Source organism: Pelobates fuscus, chromosome 12 (assembly GCF_036172605.1).
Source record: "Pelobates fuscus isolate aPelFus1 chromosome 12, aPelFus1.pri, whole genome shotgun sequence".
Classification (NCBI taxonomy): domain Eukaryota; kingdom Metazoa; phylum Chordata; class Amphibia; order Anura; family Pelobatidae; genus Pelobates; species Pelobates fuscus.
In genome coordinates this window covers 132,114,473-132,135,803 of record NC_086328.1, presented here as the reverse complement: position 1 = coordinate 132,135,803, position 21,331 = coordinate 132,114,473, and positions in this window count along the sequence as shown.

The following is a 21,331-nucleotide window of genomic DNA, read 5'->3' as shown; positions in this document are numbered from 1 at the left end:
TACAAATAGGTTCTGACTAAACACCACACTATAAAGGCCTGATCCGCTAATTCTATATTACCTCGTTATGGTTTCTTCTCTTTGTTATTGACTTGGTATGTTCTACATTGCTGTTCTCTGTAAACCTTGAACTAGCTAGTCTTTTTGTTATATAGACCAGAGGATATCTAACAGAGATCTGTTTATTATATAGAAAAGCCAGATGAATGAAGGTCGACTGATTTACAAATGTCTTCAGAGATGGCATTATTTTCCCTTAAACAGAATCAGACCAAACAATGAATATCCTCTTCAGTTCCATGTTTATTCCACATCGTTCTTTACAGTTCAATGAATGGTACAATACACACTTTGTCATTTTGTATCCTTGATTTTAGATGATATTTATGTTTACAATAAGTGTTAGCGTAGGTGTTAGTAAAGATGCAGATGAGCCCTGGGTGCCCTGGGTGGAGCCAGGTAAGTCAAACTGTACTGAAATTGTTTGACTACTTACCATAGGATAGCACTAGGGCACTCCTGGTACCATACAGTGGGCTGTAGTGATTATGGTGCTTTCAATAAAACTGTCTATAAGGAGTATTCACTTAACAACAATGTATAGTGAATTAAATCCAAACTGCACTATTTAGGCTGAAATAGCTAATCTGTGACTACAGCTGATTTGGAGATTTCTTATTTTTTTTTTTTTACATATATAATTTTTATTGAGTGGTATCAACAAAAAGTACAACATCAACATAATTATGCAGTAATGACAGAGTACGTCTGTGTCACAGTAAACAAGCAATGACAACAGTGCAGAGCACAGCAAGATAAGTGTACACCAAAACCTACCAAACATCTCCGTTTTATTTAGTCGGTAAGTATTTTCGTCGACAATTGGTATTTGATATAGATACTGGGTCACAATCCATTGCACCTTTCCAAATATTGGGGTACAGAAAGAAAAAGTGGAGTTTAGGAAGGAGGTTAACGTAAAAAGGGGGATCAACATTAAGGATCGTAATATATATAGTGCTTCAAAGTGCAGATTGTCATTCTCTCCCCGTAGCTGCATGTCCTCTCTCCCACACTGCTCCAAGATGAGAGCATATCACGGCTATATTACTATAACCCCTCCAGAGCCACTATATCACGCTGATATGATTATAGAGCTAGGAATCTTCTGACATTGTCCCGTGATGCTTAGACAAACCATTTCTAAACCTTAGCTGGTTCCCAGTGTGCCCTATTCACCCCTACGTCCTCATTAGTAATATAATGCATTGGCTAATGCTTTAAGCAAGTAAATACCGTTTAAATAGGCATCAAATTCACACATTTAGTTCAAAAGTGGAACTTCTGCTTTAATTTAAGAAAAAAAAAATGAAAATATATAAATATATATATATATATATATACACATACACACAATATTTTCACAATAGCTATATTTCAAGAAGGGTTTATACCGCATGGGCCCAGGGGACTGAGGTAAGTGTCAAACCAATCATTACCAACATGGCCTCCTTTCGTGTGACAGAGCCAGCACGCTGTAGTGGTTATGGTGCTTATACTACTTTTTTTTAACACAAGTGAGCAGTGTTGACCTGGACTGAAAGCTGCAAAGCATTATGGGTGGGAAAGCTCATTTTATTTACGCTGTTAATTTACATTGTTTAGTATTTTTTCTTGAGAAAAAAAATTGCATCGCTACACATTCAGTGTTTAAAAAAAATTGTGGAACTTTTTTGAATTTATATAAAGTTCCTCTTTAAATACAGAACAATAGAATAATATACAATACAGAAACAGAGCTGGCAGTGACTCGGCTGACACATGTAGGCCTCTTGCTTCCATTAATCAGATAGGCTGAGACAACTGAACAGGCAGTTAACCTGCAGCCCAACATCCAGAAAAACTGTGTGTGGAGCAGAGGTGCTTGCTGCGAATGTCACACTTGGATGATACTCTTAAAATAGTGTCCTAATAGCATCCTAAGTGAGATAAAATAGCTGGTAATTTCATGGCACATAAAACACTGACAGTTCATTTGTTTGTAGTTAATTGAAATTACTTTTTTTTTTTTCGTGTTTTTTTTCTTCTCTTTTTGACCCAGTCCACGATAATTAGGATGTCTTGAAGTTGTGCAGTAATGTACAGAGGCTTTGTGAGCATTATTACTCTGTTGTCAATAATTACATTGTTTTCAATCAATCATGCTTCCTGAGTGAAGACATCATTAATTGGCTTCATGCAAGTCTACTTAAATTTAGTCGTTTTCCTACTTTAGACTTCTAGAATACAATAAGGCAGGCAGTATCTGTTTGTATATCAGAAAAAGAAAGAAATACATAATATCAAACTATGTTACAGATTTAATTATTTTATTAAAACCTGACATAAAGAAACATGATCACTTAAGCCTTATGCTGTGTTTATGGTGCCAAGAGGGGTCTGAGCCCTCGCTGTGTAATCTGTGAAACATTTATAAAACAATTTGGCAACATACCTGTTTAGCTCAGTGGAGCTTACCTGATAATCCTTAAAGGAGAATACAAATGTAGGGGTTGCAGGCTTGGGTGCCAAGGAAGACCCAAGGAAGGTTCAAACCTTTCTATAATGGTTTTACAAATTACTCCAAGATGGTGACAGAACACTCGGCGCACCATAACAATTACAGCAGACTCCTTTAACAGTTCTCAGAAATATAAAATAAGAATAACAAAGTTTGAATGGGTTTTAAAGATATGTTCCACTAAGTTATGGCCCACTGTAGTGACTATTAATACTAAGAGCACCCCGGCACCATTCACTGGTAGTTAGGCAAGCTGTTTTGCTATGGTTTGCCATTTTGCCTGGAGAACTGCAGAAACCGGACTCCAGCTTTGAAGAACTCTCAGCCAATGAATAACCTTCTAAACTCTGGGATGCCTAATAGCGTTGTAGCAGGTGGAATTACACAGCATGAAATATCTCTACATGCGCAACATTTCCTACAGAAATGATGCACATGCAAACTCCATACACCACGACCACTTCAAATCACTGAAGGTGAGCAAAGAACCACCTTTATATCTATAGAGAATCCATGATTTGTGGTAAGGCTATTTTCTTTTTTCTTTTGTAATTGTAAGCAAGTCATACATGGAAATCTGCAGAGGTACAAAAGCAAATCAACAATATATCAAATAAAGAAATACACTTGTCGTTGTGGGCACATGATCATATAGATATGCCCACCCCTGTCTTTACTTATGCGTTTGTAAGGTTACCACATCAATATGTTGTGTCATGTTTTTATGATTTTATTAGAAAGCTATACATTTTGGAGAGTTATTGTCTCAAAGGGAGAGGCTGACCTGACTGCTACATCCCAAAAATATGTACTGTCGCAAGTGGAGCTTAGCTCAATATCTCGTCGCATATCTGTTGCGCGACATGCAGTTTGGATAGTCTAGGACCGCAGTGGTTTATACGTTCTCTCCATATAGAGAAGCACGTGGTGTGTCAAATAAGGAATGGAGGCAAGAAGTGTGGAAGGGAATAGTAAATAAAAGTAATAGGTGAGAAAGAAGGCAAAGAAGAGCAGAGAGGGAGAGAGAAAAGAAGAGAAAGGAATAAAGGAGACCCAAGCCGGTCCGCGATTTCCCCCCCTCCTCCCCCCAACTCCATGCAGACCCTCCACAGAAGAAGCCACAAAAGAAGGGGGAGAGGGAAGAAGAGCAATAAAAAGGGGGGGGGGGAGAGGAATGAGGGAAGAAATGTATTAAGGTGGACATATGGAAAATTATGTCTTATTAGCGTACACAACATTCTCCATTTAGAGGAACATTACAACAAAAATCAAAACAGAATAAAACAAATAAATCTATCTCATCATTCAGAATAGAACAAGCCAGACCATATATTCGGCTCTAACAGATTTGAAATTGTGGCAGCATGTGAGGTGGGGGGGAGTTTTCCAAGTTTATTTATTTATTTTTTCCTTTCTCCTTCTTCTCCCTTATATTTCTTTTCCTTTTCTCTTCTTCTCTTTTTTCCTTTTTATATTATTTATTCACTTCTTTCCCTGCCTCCTTTACTTTTCCTCCTCTCTCCATTTTTATTTTCCCTGTTTTAAGAAAGGGGGTTGGTATTTTTATGCTACAGGCATTGGTCTGCTATTATTCTAGTAAGATACCAGTCCGTGAATTCAAAAGTTGGTTTTGTTTAAAGAACCAATAAAAGGTTGCCAATTTATAGTTTAAATATAGAATGTGACGGCAGATAAGAACCATTCGGCCCATCTAGTCTGCCCAGTTTTCTAAATACTTTCATTAGTCCCTGGCCTTATCTTATAGTTAGGATAGCCTTATGCCTATCCCACACATGCTTAAACTCCTTTACTGTGTTAACCTCTACCACTTCAGCTGGAAGGCTATTCCATGCATCCACTACCCTCTCAGTAAAGTAATAATTCCTGATATTATTTTTAAACCTTTGCCCCTCTAATTTAAGACTATGTCCTCTTGTTGTGGTAGTTTTTCTTCTTTTAAATATGGTATCCTCCTTTACTGTGTTGATTCCCTTTATGTATTTAAATGTTTCTATCATATCCCCCCTGTCTCGTCTTTCCACCAAGCTATACATGTTAAGATCCTTTAACCTTTCCTGGTAAGTTTTATCCTGCAATCCATGAACCAGTTTAGTAGCCCTTCTCTGAACTCTCTCTAAGGTATCAATATCCTTCTGAAGATATGGTCTCCAGTACTGCGTATAATACTCCAAGTGAGATCTCACCAGTGTTCTGTACAATGACATGAGCACTTCTCTCTTTCTACTGCTAATACCTCTCCCTATACAACCAAGCATTCTGCTAGCATTTCCTGCTGCTCTATTACATTGTCTGCCTACCTTTAAGTCATCAGAAATAATTACCCCTAAACCCTTTCCTCAGATGTTGAGGTTAGGACTCTATCAAATATTCTGTACTCTGCCCTTGGGTTTTTACTTCCAAGATGCATTATCTTGCACTTATCCACATTAAGTGTCAGTTGCCACAACTCTGACCATTTTTCTAGTTTACCTAAATCATTAGCCATTTGGCTTATCCCTCCTGGAACATCAACCCTGTTACATATCTTTTGTAATAGAGCAGCAGGAAATGCTAGCAGAATGCTTGGTTGTATAGGGAGAGGTATTAGCAGTAGAAAGAGGGAAGTGCTCATGCCATTGTACAGAACACTGGTGAGACCTCACTTGGAGTACTGTACACAGTACTGGAGACCATATCTTCAGAAGGATATTGATACCTTAGAGAGAGTTCAAAGAAGGGCTACTAAACTGGTTCATGGATTGCAGGATAAAACTTACCAGGAAAGGTTAAAGGATTTTAACATGTATAGCTTGGTGGAAAGACGAGACAGGGGGGATATGATAGAAACATTTAAATACATAAAGGGAATCAACACAGTAAAGGAGGAGACTATATTTAAAAGAAGAAAAACTACCACAACAAGAGGACATAGTCTAAGATTAGAGGGACAAAGGTTTAAAAATAATATCAGGAAGTATTACTTTACTGAGAGGGTAGTGGATGCATGGAATAGCCTTCCAGCTGAAGTGGTAGAGGTTAACACAGTAAAGGAGTTTAAGCATGCATGGGATAGGCATAAGGCTATCCTAACTATAAGATAATGCCAGGGACTAATGAAAGTATTTAGAAAACTGGGCAGACTAGATGGGCCGAATGGTTCTTATCTGCCGTCACATTCTATGTTTCTATGTTTCTATCTTAGTATCATCAGCAAAAAGTCATACCTTACCATCAAGACCTTCTGCAATATCACTAATAAAAATATTAAAGAGAATGGGTCCAAGGACAGATCCCTGAGGTACCCCACTGGTAACAAGCCCAAGCTTCGAATATATTCCATTGACTACAACCCTCTGTTGCCTGTCACTCAGCCACCGCCTTACCCATTCAACAATATTGGAATCCAAACTTAAATATTGCAGTTTATTGATAAGCCTTCTATGTGCAACAGTGTCAAAAGCCTTACTGAAATCTAGGTAAGCAATGTCTACTGCACCACCCTGATCTATAATTTTAGTTACCCAATCAAAAAAACCAATAAGATTAGTTTGGCATGATCTCCCTGAAGTAAAACCATGTTGTCTCTGATCTTGAAATCCATGTGTTTTTAGATGTTCAACAATCCTATCCTTTAACATGGTTTCCATCACTTTCCCCACTACTGAAGTAAGGCTTACTGGCCTATAGTTGCCCGACTCCTCCCTATTACCTTTCTTGTGAATGGGCACAACATTCGCCAACTTCCAATCTTCTGGGACTACTCCTGTTATCAATGATTGGTTAAATAAATCTGTTAATGGTTTTGCTAATACACCACTAAGCTCTTTTAATAGCGTTGGGTGTATTCCATCAGGTCCCATTGACTTATTTGTCTTTACTTTTGACAGTTGAAATAGAACCTCTTCCTCTGTAAACTCATGTGCAATAAATGACTCATGTATCCTTTTTCTTAACTGATGTCCCTTTCCTTCATTTTCATCTGTAAATACCGAAAAAAAATATTAATTGAGGCAGTCAGCTAGATCTTTGTCCTCTTCTCGTCTTTATCGTCCTCTTCTCGTCTCGTATTCCCTCCAAGCTATACATGTTAAGATCCTTTAATCTTTCCTTGTTTTATGCGGCAATCCATGAACCAGTTTAGTAGCCCTTCTTTGAACTCTCTCTAAGGTATCAATATCCTTCTGAAGATACGGTCTCCAGTACTGCGTACAATACTCCAAGTGAGGTCTCACCAGTGTTCTGTACAATGGCATGAGCACTTCCCTCTTTCTACTGCTAATACCTCTCCCTATACAACCAAGCATTCTGCTAGCATTTCCTGCTGCTCTATTACATTGTCTGCCTACCTTTAAGTAATCTGAAATAATTACATCTTTAAGTCATCTGAAATTATTACCCCTAAATCCCTTTAGGGGATTGTGTTCTTACAGAAAGACAAGTGGCAGAGTGTGAATACGTTTTAGTAGCCATGATTGCCCAAATACAGAAGTCTTCTTTACAATCTTCCTCAAACCCAGCCGCTAACAATTTGGGTTCAGTTGGTGGAACCATAATAAAAATACGTTTTATCCCAAAAATTATAATTTGCACAGTTAAAAATAATGTATATGACAAAAAATAAAAATACTTTTAATTGCTGACAAGGGATGTTACATTTTACTCAGAGCTTCATGGAGCAGAATAAGACATTTTTAGTTTGATTTAGTTAAATAGTTTTCCTTATGATATACCTTATTATCCAAAAGAGCGTGCTGAATAACCTAAAGTGAGGTAACACGCTTTAATTAAAAGGAAGAACTGATAACTTGTCTGAAACATGCAGTATGTCTACAGAATTAGATACCGAGGCTGCGTTCAATCTGGCCAAGTTGATCAAACCTCACACATCCCACTCTCACTCATTAGTTGAGATCTTTGGCTGGAGAACGTGTTTGGTCACTGTGGTAGTGTTTATTCCACTGTCAGTAACAGTAAACGTGTTTGTGTTTTAAATGCATGTCTGTGATAGAACCACTGTTAACGTATTCATTTCAGTATGATGTGGTTTTCCAGAATACTTTGGTCTAAGCCAATGTCCCGACAATTTAGCTGAAGGCTTGATCTAAACAATAAAATTAAGTTAGATTACAGCTTATATCGTGCATGAATGAAAAATGTTTCAGTGTTTAGGCTGATTATCGCTACTTTGATGTAAGCTGTGGTTACATTTTGTTTAAAATTGACCAAGGTAAATGCGGGTAAAATAGTATATAGTGGGTATTCTATTAAAAGTAGTCAAATATAACAGAAAAAGTCAAATTCATATTAAAATGTATATATATTTATTGTTGAGCACATTTGTTCACAGCTACCAATTTTCACAGTCTACAAACTGGGAGCAGCTGGTCAAGTGTGATGGCCCAGCGGATCTGGAACCTAAGTGCTGCAGAACAGCGATACCTTACAAGCACATCTCAAAAGATACCCTGGGGGTGGAGAGTATTTGTGTATGATGCCACAGGGGGCAAATCTAAAGGGGGTGAGGTGGAAAAGCAAGACCAAAGGCAGTCCGAGAGTCAGGCAGGCGGCAGGAGGCAAAGTCAGAGATAAAGTCAAATACTTGTAACCAGGAAAACACACTACAAGCATTAATAAACACAAGGGTGCACTGGAAAACTGAGACTAGGCTACACAACAACAGAGCAATAACTGTTATGAGTAGAAGGCAGAATTACAATGGATGAAATGCCATGTGACCCTTTAAACTTGTCCAGTGTCACCTTAAGATGCATCATTGTCCCCAGAACACAATTATAAATTTACTATAAACAGTACAATTAAAATCTCAAGAGACAAAATTATGGTACTTAACTGACTGTGGAGCAGTAAAGAAAGAGGAAGAGTTAGGGGAGGTGCTGACTATTACACTGGGACTTGGTATGGGAGTGGCTTATATCACTATGTATACAATATTTCCCTTACTGTGTTTCTATTCTTTGCTGCTATTGGTGGACAGTAAAGGAAGGGATATGCAATACTCGCCTCCGTGTCTTTAATAAAATCGTGACCTTTCAGCATGTAATAGCAAAATCGTGTAATTAATACAATTCACATGGAAAGGATTCTACCTGAATTCAGTTAAACCGCACATATTCTGTTAAGTGTTTTTTAACTAAATCAAGCTGAAATTATGCTTTTAGTTTATAATTAATGGGAATGTGGATATCTTAACAGCTGACATTTAGTAGCTTTGATCTAGAATTTAGAAGGACAAAATAGCAAGAAGAGTCTGTTCTTCCTAATCTTTAAAGTTCATGTTTTTATCACAAATTATTCTGTTTTTCTAGTCTTACAGTTCTAGGTGGATGTTTGCGCTACTGAAGGACAAAGCAAACTGTAATCGGAAAGTGAGAAAAGTTTATAAAAAAGGCTAGCTTTGTCAAAATTCTAAAGTTTTGGAAACGTTCTACTTGGGGGTCGGTTCCCAAGAAATATTTAAGGGTTATTCTTTCCACTATGAGATATGCCAATTAAAGGAAATCGTTTTAGCACAATCTAATAGCTGTGGTGATTATATTAATAAAAGATATCTGACTTTTTATGCTCTTGGAAATTTTGTATCTTTCGGTAAATCAAATTAAAAAAAATACGAGTTTACAACTATAAAAAAGTGATAGATAAAAAAGTACTCTAATACATAATATGTGGAAAAACACAGTGAGTGGCAAAGAAACTCCAAAAATTAATGTTTCCTATTCCAAAATTACATAAAAACACAAAAAAGAGGTGCGCTTATAAATAGTACCTGTGTCAAGATCTCAAAAACATTAAAGGCATACATGTAAAAAAAGAAGAAAACAATAATAGTGTAATATGTTTACAAATTGCAAAAAATAAATCATGTATCACATTTTTCCAAAATGTATATCGGGAATATATCTATTATCACATTAGTGACAATATAGTGTGAGCTAGTGTTAAGCATGGAAGATGCCCCACCGCATCCTATGCGCCAAGATCAGAGGAACAGAGCGCAACCCAGAAGAGGAGAGGAAGCTTCTGTCAGGGCTCCGCGGTCAGCGCTGAGGGGAGGCTGCAATCCTCTCGCAGCACTCACACTCGGTCCGTCGCTGCCCGCGGTCCCCCCTCCTCTTACTGGTCGGCGAGCGGCATCCTCTTCTCTTGACACGCCGCTCGCGTCCTCTCCTCCTCCTCCCAGCGGCAGCATGTCTAACGCTGCACGCTGGGAGCCGGCACTGATATCAGTACGCCGGGGTCGCTCACGTGACACGGTGTTTAAGCGACAGTGCAACAATCACTGTGGGGGGTATAAATACCCCCCACCTGTGTTTGTTAGTTCTGATTGGAAGTTATCCAATCAGAATTAAGGCAAGGATATATATACTTACCTTTCCTGTCTCTCAGTGCCCTGTTGTGGTCTTTGCTTTATAGTATTGATACTGAACGTGTGCTTTCTGGTTACGTACTCTCTGGCTTGTTATACTGACTTTGCGACTTTCTCCTACCCTTTGACCTCGGCTTGTTTCTCGTTATTCTGTTTTCTGGTTCCCCTTACTCGGCTTGTCTCCTGACTATTCATCACCATGCATCATCGGATTCGGTTCCGTGGTCCAACCACAAGGGTGGAAGGGAGGGAGTGTGGGCTGATGGGGGAAATGAGGAATAGAGTTTAATGAATGAAGGTAGAATTAGAGAGGGAGTCAGGATTACAGTGAAATTATAGTGAGGAACATTAGGTAGGGAGGTGAAATATTTAATTGTGACACATCACAGGACTGTGTGTGCCTGAGTCGTGTGCACATTCCAGGCATGGTGTCAGAAAATAAGTACTCCTATCACCAGTTTCACAGAACTAACATTAAACAGATCGGAACAGAGTTCTGAGCTGCCTAAGCCATGGGTGCCTGAGGTGCAAATACCCACTGGCTGCATGTTAAGTTTGCTTGCTTGATGACCACTTCTAAAAGCAAAAGTGGTTATGGTGTTGGAGTAACCCTTTATCGTGGTCTCAGTTTCTTTAATTTTTATTGCTAAGTGTTTAGATGAATGAATTGAAATTGTGTCTTTGACTGATGATGCTGTTGCTTGATTGAACAATATTATTATTTTGAGAATGCTGTATATTTCCAACCTATTTAGGACAAGTCCATCCACCTTGTCTATGCCACAGTTGAGGAGGGTGTCTGGGCACCCCTGTACCTGGTACATTTGAAGTGAAATGAATCTCCCCTTGATCACAATTGATGATCCATAAAATTGAGACTGAAGACATTGTAAAATACATTATAAACTGCTCTGGCTTTTATTTCTACAGAGCAGCGAGAGAAGTAGTCACCTCAGAAAGTGTTTCATAGTTATTTTATCATATAATAGAACATTGTATCATGATTACTTTGTTAAGCAGAGACCGACTGGTGGGAGCCTGGGCAAACAAATAGTGAACAGCTATCACATAAAACATGTTTTACTGCCTTTAACATTTATTGATAGAACACTCAGCTTATTACAGTGTAAGAGCACATTCCACCTGAATAGGGCGGTTTGATAAAAAAAAGGAACTCTACTGGAACACACAAAAGGGTATCTAAGCTTCAGTCAGGATAGTGACAATGTTTAACTTATGCATCACAAATCCATCCAACTCTGGTAGGCTGCTTTCAATCTCGCAGTTACAGTTGCAAACATTTGTATGCAGTATCCCTCATGTTTCAAATATCTTCATGATTGCCTATTTTTGCAATTTTGTTTGCAATTATGCCTCTTTATTGAAGCCCATAAGCAATATAAGTGAAGTCCAATCAGTTTGATACAAATCACAGTCTTTACCTCTTGATGGTTCTGTCTGACTGTGGTCAAGGTCTCCGCCTTGACGATTCCTATGAAGGTCTTATAACAAAGATAATTAAGATGTTTCAAGGTCTATTGTAATGGACATGTTGATTTGAAAATGTTAGCGGTCTTTCCATACTCTTGCTGAGTGCATGAAATTAATGAACAAGATGACTATTTATTAACTTATTATGAATGAGCATACTATAGGGCAGGTGGACATTTGAAAAGACCTAGAAGAGCTTTTTCAAATTTAACAATGAAATTGGAGTAGAAAAATATCTGTTAAGATGGTCTTATTGTCTTCTTCTATAACGCAAATTATTCTCCTGCACAACTTGGTATGAATGCATAGTATGAATGAGATCATTTACATATTCACTGTCCTTCGTGAGAAAAAGGAAAAAGAAAAGTAAAAGAGAAAAAAAAAAGTGTTTGTCTTCAATAGGAAACTAGGAAACGTATAATTGACTTATTAATAGAATTATAACATTTAAATACTTTTTCAATATATGACTAAGAACAAAAATATGTTTTTTTTTATTCCAAATGTTTTTGAAAAGTTCTAAAAGAGGTGAGCATCTTCTTGGACTGACGTGTTTTGTAAAACATTTCAAACCAGAGGGAACCACTTTTCTTTTCCCTCGATAGCGTTTGTAAACCGTCTCTGCAATATTTTTTACAGATTGTTGTTCATGCTCATCGATTGGATTTCCTTACAATAAATGGTTTTTAAACCGGGCATTCATGGCTGTCACTTATGTGGACAGCCAGAGTACTAATAGTAGGAGGCTTGGAAGAACATGCCATCATTTAACAAGAATTGTTACTAATAACTAGCACAGATTTATGGTCAAATATTCTACCTTGAAAGTTATAAAGTCATGAACCATGTTTGTGGCACATCATCCATATAAGTTAATGTGTGTTTTTTTCTTTTCGAGTGAAATAGTTTTAATGCTCATCTTCAGACGTCCAGGAAGTATTTTCCTCGGCTGTCCATTGTCAATGTAGATCACAACGTGTCGTTTTCTCAGCATTAAACCTAGTTGTACATTTTGCTGTAAGGTAACGGCAGACAGGTTTGCCAAGACGTCAGCTGTACAGTTAATGAGTTAAGCATTTAAGATAAGCCTTAAAGGATTGAGTTAAAGGTCTTCATATTGATATTTAAAGACCCTGAAGAATTGAGCCCTTGTTATTTATTCACTTAATCACAGGTGACTCACAAACAGTCATTGTGAGCTTTGCTTTCTCTTCCAGCTTCCCAATTTATGAGGACTTTTAATGAGACTTCAGAGATACATTTATAAGCTTTGCCATGATTATTCCAATCTGAAACACTATCGGGTAGTAATTAGGTATTCTATAATAAAAACATGTCTGTATTTTTGATTCATGATACTTCTATCTGCTGTATTGGTACTTTCTGTTCTTCACAGATTTATTCAGAGTATATGGTGCATTCTGTGTATTATTTTGGCTTGTCGGCATCGAGTATACAGTAGCGCCAATCTGCATTATTATTGCTTAATGCAGCCCTGTGATTTTTTATATTTTGGTTTTCCTTTCCTTATGCCCTCTGTATCTTGATGATTATACTCCCTCTCTTGCCTCTTGCCTTTATTTATATTTATTATCTCTTACCTTTTACAAACCAGTATTGTGAATGGGAAGTCACTGATTTGCTGAGAGTGTCAGCTGACTGCTCTCAGCCAAACAGCGGCACCACTGCCCCATGGCACTATGTGCTCCCTGAAACTGAAATTTCAGAAGTCAGATGTTGGTAGCAAATATGGGGATAAACCATTCAAAATGGTTTAACCTCTTGAGGTAAGAGTTGTCATGGGAGTCGTACCCCAACACGCAGAAAAGAGGAAACCCACAAAATGTGGATTCAAAAGATGTATTACCGAGCCTTAGAATGGCTGGAATTAACGTAAATTGAATAAATCAAGGACAGGAATAAAAGAAGTATTGAGAGTCAAGACAAAGCCAGGGCCAGGATACCAGAAAGCACGAGTCAAATATGAAGCCGGGGTCAGGATACCAGAAATCACAACTCAGATACGAAGCCGAGGTCAGGATACCAGAAATCACAACTCAGATACGAAGCCGAGGTCAGGATACCAGAAATCACAAGTCAAATACGAAGCCGGGGTCAAGATACCAGAAATCACGAGTCAAATATGAAGCCAGGGTCAGGATACCAGAAATCACAAGTCGAATACGAAGCCGGGGTCAAGATACCAGAAAACATGAGTCAAATATGAAGCCGGGGTCAGGATACCAGAAATCACAAGTCAAATACGAAGCTGGGGTCAGGGGTCAAGATACCTGAAAACACGAGTCAAATATGAAGCCGGGGTCAGGATACCAGAAATCACAAGTCAAATACGAAGCTGGGGTCAGGATACCAGAAATCACGAGTCAAATATGAAGCCGGGGTCAAGAGACCAGAAATCACAAGTCAAATATGAAGCCGGGGTCAAGATACCAAAAAATCACAAGTCAAATAGGAAGCCAGGGTCAGGTTACCATAAATCACAAGTCAAATAAGAAGCCGAGGTCAAACACAGGAAATCACAAGGGAATCTCTAGGAGCACTAAATGAGGATCTAACAGAACCCACGATAGGGCAATGAATGGGGTTAAAACAAGCCTTAAATAGGCTTACCTATGTTCCGATATGTCCAAGTCATCACTGTGATCCAAAACAGATTAGGATCGCAATGATGACGTGGTCACTTTAAGAGTGGGCCTGACGTCACGTCCACATCTATTTATAGACGTCCTGCAATGGGGCCACGTAGTTCAGTCAGACCGCATGGCAGGAGGGTGGTGAGTCTCCCTCAGTGTGCCGTGGTGGAGGTAAGTAATGCCAGAACAGTGTGTCCAGGGGCCTCTTGGCACCATGACAACTTAATTTAGATAATGTTGTTATGGTGCCTGGAATGTCCCTCTAATAAGCTCAAATCTTTATAGTTTTAGCATAAATAATTAAATATTTTTTTTCAGAATGCCACACCAGATGCATTTCTCCTCAGCTGAGCTCTCACGGTCTCCTCCCCTTCCTTATCAGTGTTTGTACACGGCCCACCTCCTAAGAGCACTAAGTGTACTGCTTTGGATTCATAACCTGATTGCAGCCAATCAGTGTCATGCCTTAATTATAATATCCTCTTACTTCCTGGTTCCACGGAGCTTAGCCACACCTCTTTATGACACGGTCTCCCTATTTAATCTGACCGCACCAGCTGATCGACGCTGGATTAATGAACTACGTTCCGTACTCACGAACCGGCTGCAACATCGTTGTGAAAGCCTCTGTTACCGGACCGGACTGGAAGCCTTCAAGTTCCCTTCACCTTTCCTCATCCACGACTAAAGCTGAACTCTCACCATTCAGGATAAACCGCCTCTGAGGAGAACTCGGGAACCAGTGTTCTATGTGCCGGAAGCTAAGTAAAACCTCTGTGATAAGCGTTGCATCTCAAAGCTGTTATTTCCTGTCTCCAAAGTCCTTCGTTAAAACAAACCCATTACAGCTAACTTCAACTCATACTTTGTCTCAGTTAGCTGCATCTGTCTTACTTCAGTTAAGGTCTATAGAACAGCTATTGTAACTTCTTATCACCTAATTAACTAATACTACTAAAGGACACTTTCTGATTCAGTCACCGTTTACTACTTAAAGCTACAGTGCATCTAATTGTGGACTTCAGTTATCGTTTACTACTTAAAGCTACAGTGCATATAATTGTGGACTTCAGTTATCGTTTACTACTTAAAGCTACAGTACCTGTAAATTGGAATTAAAGTCAATACCTTTTACTTTTTATAATAAATGTTCAAACTATAAGAAATCTGCAGTTGTGTTCCTTCATAACAAATGTTTAGACGTGACAATCAGGTTATGGGCTTGGAGACCTCTTTCCACTCAAAAAGGGTTGAGGGGGACCTTGCCACAATTTTATGAGGGATGGACAAGAGTATGTCCATCCCTTCTATATTTTTCAATAGTCCGCACTTGCTGCCTATGGATAGGGGTTAGGGGGACACTAAGTGACTCTCCTTATTTAATTATTAACCTCTCCCTGCCACCTATGATTTAGGGCTGGGGGGAGACTATGTCTCCCCATTTATTTTTATTGTAGTCCCAACTTCTGCCTATGGGTGGGTTGCAACAGGTCCCCCCATTTATTTGATTAGTAGTCCCATCAGTTACTCATGGGTGAGGGCTGTGAAGACACTAGAATTACCTTGCTTTTTATCCAATAGCCCCCCTGTTTGCCACCCTATGACCATAGATGGGGAAAATAGGTGCCTGTTCCAGTCCCCCCTTGTACTGCTTAGTCACTAATTTTTTATTGCTGAATGTTCACTGTTTAGTAGACATGCGCCTGCCTGTGGCTGGGCTTGTGGGGGCATAAGGAAAGTATTAAACCTCCTGTAACAGATCCCCTCTGTGTTCGTTCACGGGATCTGTACTTTATGTGAACTGCTCATTTGTTTCAAAACCTTCGTATGAACTGACTGCCATAGACTACCATACAATCTGTTAAAAAGTCCCAAATTATCTACCGAACGTTCTGACCACCCCGATGATAAGTGTGTTCCCCATTAATGTTCGCAACAATGTTGCCTTTTCGTAATTAGCACTCAATTCCGCGTATGTTTTGTTCTCTGGGTGGCCGCCATTTCGGGAGACGAATATGTGGCGGCGGCCATCTTAATCTCCCGAACAGCGGTGTCTGGTCGTCGAGTGTCTGGAACTCAAATCGCACACTCGACCAAGCAAACACCGCTGAAACCTCCAGTGTGCCAGAACCGATGGAAGGAAACTACCGAACGAGCCGCCGTTCGGTAGAAAGACTAAGCCAAACATGGGGATTCTAACGAACACCAGGATATCCACAGATGGCAAGCCATTCGGCACTTTGTATTCCACGAACAGAGACCGACCGCAAGGTCAAAACTTATGGAACTGTTTTCGGCTACTGTTGCTTGTGCAGTCGGTCAAAATTTTAAGTCTCTGTAACTCCCGAACCCCTGGTCCAATCTGGGTGATTTTTGAATATGTTGTTCACCCAGATCGGGGCTATCAAGGGATACCAGTGTTATATTTGGGGTACATCCAGAAACTTGAGAAAACTGTGTACTTTTTAATTGGGTTAACTGTTTATCTAAGAGGAGTGGATATGTAGGATGTACCTTATCGTTGATTGGTTACTGTATAATTGCTTGTGGGTGTCTCCCTTGCATGGGAGCACTGCATAAAAGGAGAGTACGTGCCATTAAAAATCTGTTTTTATTCACACTTCAATACGTAGCTGTGTCTCGTTATTGAAAGGGAATTTGCAGCATAATCACCAGCTTTTTTCAGAGCTCTGCCCCTTTACTGCTCCAAGGATCCAGCTGATAGGACTTCGCCTCTTCACCTCAGCCTAGCACCTGACCCAGAGAAAGGACGTCTCTAATGGCAAATACCCCTCTCCACTGTTGGTAGCCATTACACCTCCATTATACCAATATGTGGTCATATTGACTCTCATCGGCTTTTTAAAAATCTTTTTATTAATGACTATCAGGGCTACTCAATTAAAAATGCTGATTAATGTGCTTTTCATGCATATCAGTGGTTTTATTACGAGCAGCTGACCCATTTATTAAGTTTGGCTGCTTGTGTTTAGGTAGCAATAAATCCAGTGATAGTCGATATTCAATTATTTGCCTATTTTTAATCAACAATACAAAAAGGAACAGATGAAAGATTTTCCTCCCCATATTACTAAGATACTAGGAATCTTTTTTTCCTGTTTGGAAGCTCTTTGGACTGCTTTCCATTCATATAGCTGTAGTAATGCAGTCACTTTATGCAAAAGTAAACATCTTCCTGTTATGCACAAACAACGTCTATTCTTCTGAGAGGTTCTATTTAAGGAAACAAGTTGAGAGAGCAAAAACATGTTGTCAAAAAATGAAAGAAAAAAAACACCTGGTGTGAAAAAAACTAAAACTCTGGTGAGACTCTCATATGCACCTTAATGTAAGAATGTTATGTGGGGATGGAAGCATTATAATATTTCTATCCCTAGTGAGCTTACACTTGAAGGCCATTGGAGTAGTACTAAAAAACCTCCAGTTATTTAAATGTGAATAGGGATTAGGGACAGTGCGCAAGGAACATGATGTTCTTAGTTTTTTTCTTTTTTTTATTGTATATATTGAGACCGATGTGTACTATGCTTTTGTTTGACACAGCCATGGTACAATGCTGCCGCTCACCCCATGTGTTCCTTATTAAGGGTTAATAAGTAGGAGTTTAGAAAAATACCCCTGTCGTTCTCATTAGACATATCTTTGCCTGAAGCCAAAGGAAGCAGGGTGAATAATCAGTGTAGGACCCAGCTAAGAGGTTTGCCTTAACGTGGCAGGTGGGCATCCCCTCTCATGGCCAGTGGAGTAACTAAATAACCTTCATTTATTTAAATTTACGTAGGGATTTGAGTGCACAGGTAACATTTTCTTTGTTTTTTATTGTATGTATTGGGGCTGATGCGTACTATAGTCATTGCTGCCGCCCAGGAGTAATAGGAGTTTGACACTGTTGCACATAGAAGGCTTATCAATAAACTGCAATCTTTAAGTTTGGATTCCAATATTGTTGAATGGGTAAGGCAGTGGCTGAGTGACAGGCAACAGAGGGTTGTAGTCAATGGAGTATATTCGAAGCTTGGGCTTGTCACCAGTTGGGTACCTCAGGGATCTGTACTTGGACCCATTCTCTTTAATATTTTTATTAGTGATATTGTAGAAGGTCTTGATGGTAAGGTGTGTCTTTTTGCGGATGATACTAAGATATGTAACAGGGTTGATGTTCCAGGAGGGATAAGCCAAATGGCTAATGATTTAGGTAAACTAGAAAAATGGTCAGAGTTGTGGCAACTGGCATTTAATGTGGATAAATGCAAGATAATGCATCTTGGACGTAAAAACCCAAGGGCAGAGTACAGAATATTTGATAGAGTCCTAACCTCAACATCTGAGGAAAGGGATTTAGGGGTGATTATTTCTGATGACTTAAAGGTAGGCAGACAATGTAATAGAGCAGCAGGAAATGCTAGCAGAATGCTTGGTTGTATAGGGAGAGGTATTAGCAGTAGAAAGAGGGAAGTGCTCATGCCATTGTACAGAACACTGGTGAGACCTCACTTGGAGTACTGTACGCAGTACTGGAGACCGTATCTTCAGAAGGATATTGATACCTTAGAGAGAGTTCAGAGAAGGGCTACTAAACTGGATTGCAGGATAAAACTTACCAGGAAAGGTTAAAGGATCTTAACATGTATAGCTTGGAGGAAAGACGAGACAGGGGGATATGATAGAAACATTTAAATACATAAAGGGAATCAACACAGTAAAGGAGGAGACTATATTTAAAAGAAGAAAAACTACCACAACAAGAGGACATAGTCTTAAATTAGAGGGACAAAGGTTTAAAAATAATATCCGGAAGTATTACTTTACTGAGAGGGTAGTGGATGCTTGGAATAGCCTTCCAGCTGAAGTGGTAAAGGTTAACACAGTGAGGGAGTTTAAGCATGCGTGGGATAGGCATAAGGCTATCCTAGCTATAAGATAATGCCAGGGACTAATGAAAGTATTTAGAAAACTGGGCAGACTAGATGGGCCTAATGGTTCTTATCTGCCGTCACATTCTATGTTTCTATGTTTCTATGTTTGAGCGCAGGGCTTAGTATTGTATGGCAATAAAGTTACAGCTTTAAACCCATCAAGCACGAACCCATTTTGCTACACAAACACAATGTTTGCTGAATAAAGTTACTTTGTACAATAGACAATCATTCACATACATTACTTAATTTATTGTAATAAGAAAAACTAACTAGCCATTATGGGAGACCTCTTCAGACTGCTGACACTTGCGCTGCCACCACCACTATTATTATTATTATTTAGCCTCAGAATTATGAAATTAGCAGCACATCCGTTTTGTCTGATTCAACACACATGAGGCATTTTTTCCATCCTTTTCATGCTGCAATAAGTTGTGCTGCTGCTTCTACAAGCATTGCAACTCCTTCTACCATAGCTAGTTTAAAGGGACACTATAGTCACCAGAACAACTACAGCTTATTGAATTTGTTCTGGTGAGTAGAATCATTACCGTCAGGCTTTTTGCTGTAAACACTGTCTTTTCAGAGAAAATGCAGTGTTTACATTACAGCCTAGTGATTACTTCACTGGCCACTCCTCAGATGGCTGTTAGAGATCCTTCCTGGGTCATGGCTGCCTAAAATGCATCCAAACATTCAGTATCTCCTCCCTCTGCATGCAGACACTGAACTTTCCTCATAGAGATTCATTGATTCAATTCATCTCTATGAGGAGATCCTGATTGGCCAGGGCTGTGTTTGAATTGTGCTGGCTATGCCCCTGATCTGCCTCCTTGTCAGTCTCAGCCAATCCTATGGGGAAGCATTGTGATTGGCTCAGGCTACCACTTTTGCTGATGTCAGCTGTCAGTATATTTATATCGGCAGACATTTTGTGTTAAGACAGAAATTAAAAGTGTATACTGCCAGTCACTTTCGGAACAGAGGTGACTCCATTACAAGGCTAAGACAGACACAAGATTTCTTTCTATCACTCTATTCATCCAAGTCTGAGCCAAGGAATGTGTTATGTAAACAAGACAAATGATAAGGCATGATGTCTCACAAAAAAAAAAAAAAATGAAAAAAAATGGGGGGATGGAATACTAGCCCAGAGACAAATGTATACATAAGTATATATACATATACACACTATCCACTTATAATTACTATTATTATATTAATCATAAATAATTAGGATCATGTTAATAATATAGACTATTAATGGATAAATATCAATTAAGAAATATCATATTATTTCACATCTTCACACAGTTTCACACAAGAAAACCAGACACCAATGACAGATAACACAAAGTAATTAATTTTACTTTCTAACAAAATCTTACAAAGTCCCATTGTAAGAAAAAGGGTGAAATTAAGGTTAGGAGGTGTCAATTCTAAAATTACGATTGAAATTGCAGACACGAAGTCTGGCATAAGAGTGAACAAATGCTTTGAAGTGACATGTCCTGTTATTGAAAGCAGACATAAAGATAGCTGAAAATGACGTAAAACGCATCACCAATTACAGTTAACACATTATGCAAAAAAGGCAAATGGACCCCCTGACAAGAAATTTTGGTGATGTAATTGCACCATCTACTGACCAAAATCTAGATGATAGTCTGTAGGGAAAACACACCTACAGCTCCCTATTGGTCCTATCAATTAGTGACGTGCAGAGAGTTTGGCCATTTAAAAAGTAAGGACAAGGGAAGAGAGGGACATTCAAACATTCACACTCTTTGAACCACATTCAAACTCTCTTGGAAACACTTGGACTGTACTCAAGAAACAACACTCTCCTGGACACTTAATTTTACTATTACTTTTCCAAATTAACACAGCTCCAGAACTCTGAAAACTTTTGTCTTGTCCGCAATCTCCATCATACTTGCATACAAATTCCTGGGACATATCTTCACATCTGATAAGAAAATCTACAACCTAACTGGTAATTATGCTGGTTTTATTTAATTAATTGAAATTAATTAATTTTACTAATAGCAGGAATATATATCTGAATAAATCTTGGTCAGATTTCAATCATTAGAAATCTTAGTTAGCTAAGGAATGTATGGTTATAAAATTCCATTCCTGCAGGTGGAATAAAGATAACAACAGAAGTAAAATTCCTCTAATGAGCTTCCTTTAGGATCTAAGAGAATTAAAAATTGTGAGTAAATCTCAGCTTTATTATTCGGGGAACCGCTCCAAGATATCAATTTTGATATAATAAAAATTATTAAATTACATTTCA